This window comes from Wyeomyia smithii, chromosome 1 (genome assembly GCF_029784165.1).
Source record: "Wyeomyia smithii strain HCP4-BCI-WySm-NY-G18 chromosome 1, ASM2978416v1, whole genome shotgun sequence".
Lineage (NCBI taxonomy): Eukaryota > Metazoa > Arthropoda > Insecta > Diptera > Culicidae > Wyeomyia > Wyeomyia smithii.
In genome coordinates this window covers 150,594,699-150,603,662 of record NC_073694.1, presented here as the reverse complement: position 1 = coordinate 150,603,662, position 8,964 = coordinate 150,594,699, and the positions used below count along the sequence as shown (strand labels likewise).

General features: G+C 38.3%; 1 non-coding gene across 1 annotated transcript; it reads left to right on the top strand.

Moving 5' to 3' along the window:
- Positions 1–1,198: 1,198 nt before the first annotated feature.
- On the top strand, positions 1,199–1,362 carry LOC129719221 (U1 spliceosomal RNA). The gene has a single exon (XR_008727152.1). It is a non-coding gene; the product is annotated as a U1 spliceosomal RNA (small nuclear RNA).
- Positions 1,363–8,964: the final 7,602 nt, after the last annotated feature.

The following is an 8,964-nucleotide window of genomic DNA, read 5'->3' as shown; positions in this document are numbered from 1 at the left end:
ATCTGCCCCGACAACTGGCTCTGGAAAACTGGCAGGAAAAATGGGATAAAGACGATCTTGGGCGATGGATGCATTCGATTTCGCCCAAAGTGTCTACAAAAGCTTGGTTCAAAGGGTTAGATTTAACTCGAGATTTCATTCGAGTAATTTCGCGCCTAATGTCCAATCACTATGTTGCAAACGCACACCTCTATCGAATAAACTTAGTCGATAGCAATCTGTGCGAATGTGGAGGGTACGAAGATATTGACCACATAGTCTTCGTATGCCCTAAGTACCACAGAGCAAGGGCCAAGCTTATGGATTCTCTTCGGAAACAGAAAGTGACGTTTACAATGCAAATACGGGATGTGCTTGCTAGCCGCAACCCCGCGCTTGTAATACCCATTTACGACTTTTTAAGAGATATCAAGTATCGAATTTGATTATCTCTATGCTTTTTCTCCTAATTTCTCCCAACACAACAATCTTAAAAAGTTTCACGCTAATTCCGTTTTTTTTTCTTCTTTCTTTCGTTCATCTTTTTTATAGAAACATGAATCATCGCTTCTTTTTGAGAGACATGATCCACCGAACTTAGATATAAGTTTTGATTTCAAAGAGATAAGGAACCATCACCCTCAACGAATAGTAGTAAGGATTAGTATTTAGTTATAAAGAGAAAAACTTTGATGTTAATGTTAGTCGTAAGCTTAAATGACATGTATTTTTAAATTGTATTTTTAAAAGAGAAAAGATGAGAGGGTTTTTATGCCTGTTTGAGGAGGAGCAGTCGGGATACAGGCTCTACTCAAGCTGGCTTTTCCCTACTCCAAAAGATATTCGGCCCCGTTATGCTTCGCGGTTGGGCCTAAATAAATATTAGAGTTAAAAAAAAAAAAATAGTTCGAATAATAAAATCATAATTTTCTGCATTTGGAAAAATTCTTAGAAGATTTTCCAGTCGATTGCTGCAAGAACTAAGAAAATCCGTCGAAAACTTTGACAACTTTGACAATAATCTGCAAATATCTTCGAATCAACAAAAATCTGCACAAAGTTTCTAAAAATCTGCGTTTTACAGACAAATCTGCACATCTACATCTACCACCTGGCAGCAACCCTGTCAGCTAGCAAACTGCAATAACGCTGGTGCCGGCAATCGCTAGTGTAACCGGTCGCTGAATAGTGACGACTTTCAGGCGAAGCACACTAAAGCATACTTACCTGGCATAGGGGTTACCGTGATCACGAAGGCGGTTCCCCCAGGGCGAGGCCTTTCCATTGCACTTCGGTTAGGTTGACCCCTGCGATTATTCCTCATGTGAATAACTCGTATGCGCAATTTTTGGTAGCCGGGACGTGCGTACGCGCACATCCCGACCAAACTAAATAATAATCTTTAGTATTAGTACATTTTAAGAAAACATAATTAAAGCTAATCCGTAGCCTTTTTTTTTTCAACTCTAATATTTTTTAAGGCCCGTAGCCAGCGTTGCCAGGTATCCAGATTTAGCTGGATTATCCAGATTTTTGAACATGTATCCAGGTAGACAGCTTTGATGTCCAATTATCCAGATTTTTCATGGATGATCCAGATTCTATCCAGATTTTATTTTCTATGTTCCGCAAAAAGGTCATCACTTCAATTTTGGCGCGAAATTTTGCAATTTTGTCACCACAAATTTTGCGTACCCCAAGACTTTTATTCGAAAAATTAACCTTTCACCCCACGAAATGACTGCCAGATTTTTTCCAGATTTTTATTTCGCCTTTTCCAGATTTTTGAAAAAATGACCTGGCAACGCTGCCCGTAGCCTTCTCTAAAACTCTAAATTATGACAAAATTTAAATAAAATGGTGTTTTTGTTAGGGACGTTGCGATCAGGGTTGCCACATTTAAATCTGTGGTTTCCCTTGAAAAAATCTGAACATCTGTATCTGGAACAAAAATATCTGTAAAAAAAATCTGTGTTGTTTAAACACAAAGAACTTTGTATTTTTTGAGTTTTTATGGTACATAAACCAAATTTTTAGCTTAAAACGTGTGAGGAGTTGAAAATATGTTCAATTTGCTCAATATTCAATGGAATAAAATTTGGATTGTTTTCAAAAATTATTGTCAATTTCGAAAAATCTGTAAATCTGTACTTTCCGACGAAAATCTGTATATCTGTATATACAGATTCTGTACCTTTTCTTTGGCCAGAAATCTGTAAAATACAGATTAATCTGTACATGTGGCATCCCTGGTTGCGATACCATTAAACATCGATACTTAGGATCGATACCTGTATCGAGAGCAAGTACTGATATTCCGATAGTATCGAGGCTAACGTATCGATACCTAAATGTATCGTTGTGCGATACCATTTCATTCAAAATATAAGTCAATTCTTTTTTATTATTCATTCCTCAAGATAAAACGTTTAATTCAATTAAACCATTTATATAGACCATTTTACGAGACGTTTCTGAACTCTATCTATGAATGAAATTTTAACAGAAAGCTCGGAACCGCTGACATAACGCACGTAAAAGCAACATCAACAGCAGAATACGTGACATTTGTCACGCTCTTGTGGCTGTCAAACTCCATACATTTTCCATCTACCACTCATTGATTCTGGTACCAGCGTTTCTGGTACCCACTTTCTGGTTGGTTTGCCCTAAAACAAGTGAAATAGAGTAAACGTCCCATTTTGTCGGTAGACTTATTCTCGAGTAAATGTTGTTTTAGATGGAAAAAAAACAAGAGCTCAACATTTGTTTTCAGTAAAATGTGCACTTTCAATGAATAAGATGAGTTTTGCAAGCATTTGAAATGAAATATTACTGCCGTGATGAATTTATGATTGGTAGGCAAAATGTTGACGTTTATAGGCCCCTGACATTTGTCAGTTCGTAAAATGGTCTATAAATTTATTGAATCTAGAAACACCAGCTTCAGCAGAAACTTAGTCGGAAGTCGATTACGCTTTTCCTTAATAATTGATCCTGTTTTCGAAAAGAGCCGCTTGCATGGCTCTGTAGATTTTACCTTCGGATCTGCATGACCGTAGAAAAGGATCGTTCCCGTAGGTTAATCTACAGAAATTTCTGTTCAATTGGCATTGCCGATTAGATGGCATGCATGCATACGATGCATCAAAATGGCACAGGAAACAGCAAGTTTTCTGCTTCGTTCGTTCTTCTTTACAGGGTTTTTTTTTTTAAACTCTAATATTTATTTAGGCCCAACCGCAAAGCATAACGGGGCCGAATATCTTTTGGAGCAGGGAAAAGCCAGCTTGAGTAGAGCCTGTATCCCGACTGCTCCTCCTCAAACAGGCATAAAAACCCTCTCATCTTTTCTCTTTTATAAATACAATTTAAAAATACATATCATTTAAACCTACGGCTAACAATAACAATAATAAATAAAGTTCTTCTCTGTATGAGTAAATATCAATTCTTAATACTATTCGTTAAGGTGTGATGGTTCCTTATATCTTTAGAAATCGAAACTTATATCTATGTTTGGTGGATCATGTCTCTCAGAAAGAAGCGATGATTCATGTGTCTCTAAAAAGATCAATAAAAGAAAAAAAAAGGAACAGAATTAGTGTGAAACTTTTTGATGGAGGTTGTGTTGGAAAAATAAGAAGAAGAAGCAAGGAGATAATCAAATTACTACCTGATATCTCTTAAAAAGTCATAAATAGGTATTACAAGCGCTGGGTTGTGGCTAGCAAGCGCATCCCGTACTTGCATTGTAAATGTCATTTTCTGTTTTCGGAGAGAATCAATAAGCTTGGTCCTTGCTCTGTGGTACTTAGGGCATACGAAGACTATATGATCTATATCTTCGTACCCTCCACATTCGCACAGATTACTATCGACTAAGTTTATTCGATAAAGGTGTGCGTTTGCAACATAGTGATTGGACATTAGGCGCGAAATAACTCGAATGAAATCTCGAGTTAAATCTAACCCTTTGAACCAAGCTTTTGTAGACATTTTGGGCGAAATCGAGTGCATCCATCGCCCAAGATCGTCTTTATCCCATTTTTCCTGCCAGTTTGCCAGGGCCAGTTGTCGAGGCAGGTGAAAATACTCGGTATAGATGATCGGTCTATCAAATATATCTCCTTCTATGGCACCCCTTTTCGCTAATAAATCAGCTTCTTCATTGCCTGGGATTGAGCAATGAGAGGGGACCCACACAAAGCAGATAATGAAAGACCGATCGACCAGCACTTCTAATATCCGTCTAATTTCCGGAAGGAAATAGGACGGGTGCTTGACCGGTTTAATCGATCGGAGAGCTTCGATAGAACTGAGGCTGTCCGAGAAGATGAAATAATTGCCTGGTGTCTTGAGCTGGATAATTCGCAGCGAATTGTGTATGGCAGCTAATTCAGCTACATATATAGAGCAAGGCTGTGCCAGTTTGCGGGATATGTGATGATCTGTGTTAAAAACGCCATATCCGGATTGTCCATCCATCACAGATCCGTCCGTGAAAAAGGAATTCTGTTCTGGGAGGTGGCCGAATTTTGCCGAAAATATTAATGGCACAACTGTTGGTTTAAGGTGTTCGGGAATTCCATGGATTTCTTGTTTCATCGTCAAATCAAATACAACAGAAGAATTGTTGAGCGATGTTGAAATCTCACGGGATGGAGCAACAACCGAAGGGTTTATCTCCATGGTCATGAACCGCTGGTATACTGACATACAGGGTTTCTGAACAACTTCCAAACACCTCTCATAGTTCTCGATTATCATTGGGTTTGCTATCTCCGATCTGATGAGGAAACGAAAAGCCAACTCGAATAGCCTCTCTTTGAGTGGTAGTACTCCCGCAATGACCTCTAGAGACATGGTATGTGTCGATTGCATGCAGCCTAGAGCGATACGCAAACAACGGTATTGTATCCTCTCTAGCTTCAGCATGTGTGAGGCTGCGACTCCTCTGAAGCATATGCTGCCGTATTCTATTACGGGCAGAATAGTGGTTTGGTAGAGTCGTAATAAATCCTCCGGATGCGCTCCCCATGATGTTCCTGTTACCAGCCGAAGAAAATTAATTCTCGGTTGGCATCTTTGCTTCAGGTAATTGATATGTTTTTCCCATGTGCACTTAGAGTCATACCATACTCCTAGATACTTGAAGCTAGGTGACTGAGTGATGGGTATTCCGGACAGAACTAGCTCGAAGCGAGGTGGTGGTCGCTTTTTTGAAAAGACTACCATCTCCGTTTTTTCAAGCGAGAATTCGATTCCAAGACAACTGGCCCAACCGGTCAGATTATCTAGCGTATTTTGCAGGCTGTTTTTCATGTCTACAGCTAGAGTCGCCGTGACTGATACAACGCAGTCGTCAGCTAACTGACGCATTGTGCAGCCGTCCTTCAAGCATGTGTCGATGTCACTGATGTAGAAGTTGTACAACAGCTTCTTTACAGGGTTGTTTTGAGCCTTTTCGATACTGAGAGGTGTGTATCGATATTGATGAAGTATCGCTGGTAAAATATCGATACCAAATATCCGAGTATCGGAAGTAGTAGGATCGATTCTGTATTATTATCGGTGGTATCGCAACGTCCCTAGTTTTTGTCCTAGCAAAATTATACTTTTTCTTTGAAATTCTCTAAGTTTAAATCCATAAATCAGGCTGAACGACAATCTAATATATAATTATAGCAGTCGCGTTGCGAGTGGCTAAAAAAAATATTTATTCTACCAAAAACTTACATCTAACTTGATTATTTCACTAAAAGTTACATTAATTATTCACGCGAAGTCACTGATCGACTGTACTCAACTAAATTCCTCAACGAAGTGACTGAATTCCACTGAGTGGGGCTATTTAATAACTATAACTGCTGAGCTTGCAATTCTACTCTCACTGCTACGTGTTGCGTCCGGTCCCGATTAGAGTTGCTGATGCGTCCGTTTTGTTATGCTGTTTCCTGATGGTCGTTGATTGTTGCTATGTGGGTTCAAAGTATTGATTATGCTTATTGGGCAGAATGCCCTTCGGTGTCCACCGTAATTCCTCCGGGGGGTAAAGAAAGGGCGTCCTCGACCTTCGTCTCAATTTTCGTCGGTTTATTCCGTTGTTCCAAGATACTCGTGGCTGGTTTCTTAGGGCTTCGAATCTTTATGACTACTTTCTTCCTACGGAGACAGATAAAGATCATGATTGTTATTGTAATTACCGTTGTTGTTGATAGTCCTCCTAGTAAGCTGAATATCCATATTTGGTGCGAATATTGCTTCAGTTTGACATTGTCTAGTTGTTTCCTGTTGATTAGAGTATGGTTGGTCAGAGTAGAGAGGTTGTGTTGTTCCTTTATATTCCAGTTAATCCTGAGGTTATGAAAAGCTCCTTGAAGATCTTTCATTTGGCCAATTACTTCTGTGGCCGTGAAAGTTTCGTTGGCTATTTTAATACTGCAATTATAAAATGTTATGAGTATGTTGCCAGTAAGCGTCCTGTTTTCCGGTCCACAATTTGACGTCATGTTAATTTTGTTTGCGTTGTTGACCAGTAGTTTGTTCTCTGATAATAGATTAATTTGTGTTTCCGTTGTCTGTTGTGCATTACAATGGCTTACGATTCCCATAACTATTGCATAAGTACAATTGTCTCTCAGCGGTTGTATGTCGGAATATCGTTGAACGAACTTCTCTGGGTTTATTGTAGTGAATATTTGATGATTTGATCTAACGATGTATTTTGGAACGTTAGCTATAACCTTGTTGTTTACGATCAAGGGTATTATTTCTATTATTTCTGATGATCTTTTATCCATTTCCGGAATTTCTAGTATGTATAAAAGTAGATCGTTTTTTATTACGATCTTAGGTATTGCGTAATTAAGCGCTTCTTCGGGGAATTCTAGTTCGAATCCTTGATTTTGTAATAGTGAGTCCAGAAAAAACACTTCTTTGAGTGTTAGTAACTTGTTGCTTGCCAATGAGATCCTTGCCCTTATGATTGTGTCCTGAATTTCTTCGAGGATGTCGTTGATGGTATCTATGTAGAGTATCAAGGTTAGTGCGTCGATTTCCTCCAAAATGATCTTGTTTGTTATGGATTGCTGTTCTATTAATTTGTTGATCGTAGAAGTCATGTCTTTGATTCTGTTGTTGATAACGTTGTTCACTTGGAACTGTCTGTTGTTTTCGTTGATTAATTTGTTCATCGTTGTGTTTAAAAGTCTCAGGTCATCTGCGTCGGGGTTGCCTGCTAACCACTTCCATGCGCTGCCGAGAGTGTCCCATCGCTTAGCTCGCCTACTTTTAGTTGGTTTCAATTGGTAAAAATTGTTAGCTAATGTTCTACTTTTCTGTAAAATTAACTGTGTCATTGGAAGTTGTGTATCTGTTTGTCTAGCTACTTTACTGAATAAAAATACATTTGCTTCTAAATCTGTAAGATTGATTGGATGAATAATTTTAGTTACTCCTGTTTGAATCCTACATTCTCTGTGTTTAACTAACAATACAGGATCGGAATTAAGGTCTTTGATTTCTAAGTGTTGTAGTCTAGTAAATGTCATACAAAAAGTTATAGTAATAATGATAATTCCTGTTATTTTGAACATTTTTTTTTTATTTCAATCTTTTGATTTTATTCTTGTGCCTCTTGATATTCCTACTATTTTCAAATGTCCTATCAGTGACTTTTTGTGCGATAGTTTTCTTAGCTCTAGGTTCTAGTTTTTTCCTCAAATTGGGTTTAACGAATACTTCTTGATTTTCGTTTAGATCTGGAGGCTCTTCTTTGAATTTGTTTTGTTTTTCTTGTCTTGCTTTTGCTTTATCTAAATTTTTTCTTACTTTCGTGAAGATCTCTTGGGCGTTGTTATCAATGTCCGGTCGGTTGGCGATGTTGTTCTGGTTGAATAAGACCTCATTAGGGGTGTAGCCAGTAGATGAATGAACACTAGAATTATAAAGGGAAACTGTTAGTTGAAATAAAGCGGGGGTATCTAAGTTAGGAAATTTGTGTTTGTTTGTATTTAGCGTTTCGATGATCGTCGAGTGGGTCTTCTCCACTTGTCCGTTACTCTCCGATGATGATGCGTATTTCAGGCAGGTTCCAATATTATCCAGGTATTCCCTTAACTGTATCGATCTGAAAGTAGTCTCATGATCTGTGATTATTTCTCTTGGATTACCAAATGTACAAAAGTATTGTGCCAGAGCGTTTTTAACATCTATGAGACTTTTCGTGTCCATTGGTATTAGCTGAGCATGTTTTGAAAAAGCGTCGACTAAGGAGAGGAAGTTACATTTGTCTATTGAGAATATGTCCATGTGTAATCTGTCAAGTGGTTTTTCAGTGATCGGTCGGGGAGAAATTTTAATATTGTAAGGTCTTCTGTCATATTTATGCATATTACAGATCGTACGTGTGTTAACAATCGTCTTGATTTTTGCGTGCATACCCGGGAAAAAGTAGCGTTTTCGTTTTCGGTTATCCCTCTGTGGGCGCGCTCGTGCTCTTTAGTGATAATCAAATTTTGTCTGTTCTCATTTGCTACATCTTCGACTCTATGTTGTGTAACTACGAAGTGTCCAGATTTTTCAAAATGTTGTTTGTAAACTTCTTTTATTGTGCCAATTAGGTTTTCGGGAGCCATAATAGCCGATTGTTTATTGTTATGATATCTTTTTAGCATGTCTGTAATTAATTCTTCATTGAATTCTTGTCTGCAAATAGTAACTCGATTGTAGTTTGGGAAGGGGGATTCTGTGAGCTCCGTATCAAAGTTAGCAATTCTGAATATGATTTGGTTGTGGTAGTAGTTGATTGGTCGTTCTGTACAATGAATATAGTGGTCGTCTGAAATGTCTGCAGAGTGTACTGTTTCAGTGTCTGTTAAGTCATTGTTGTTGTCATTTGTTTCTGTCGGGGGATCGTTTTGTTCAGCGGCAGTCTCAAGATTCTCTGAATCTGATGTAGATATCTCAGAAATGTTTACGTTG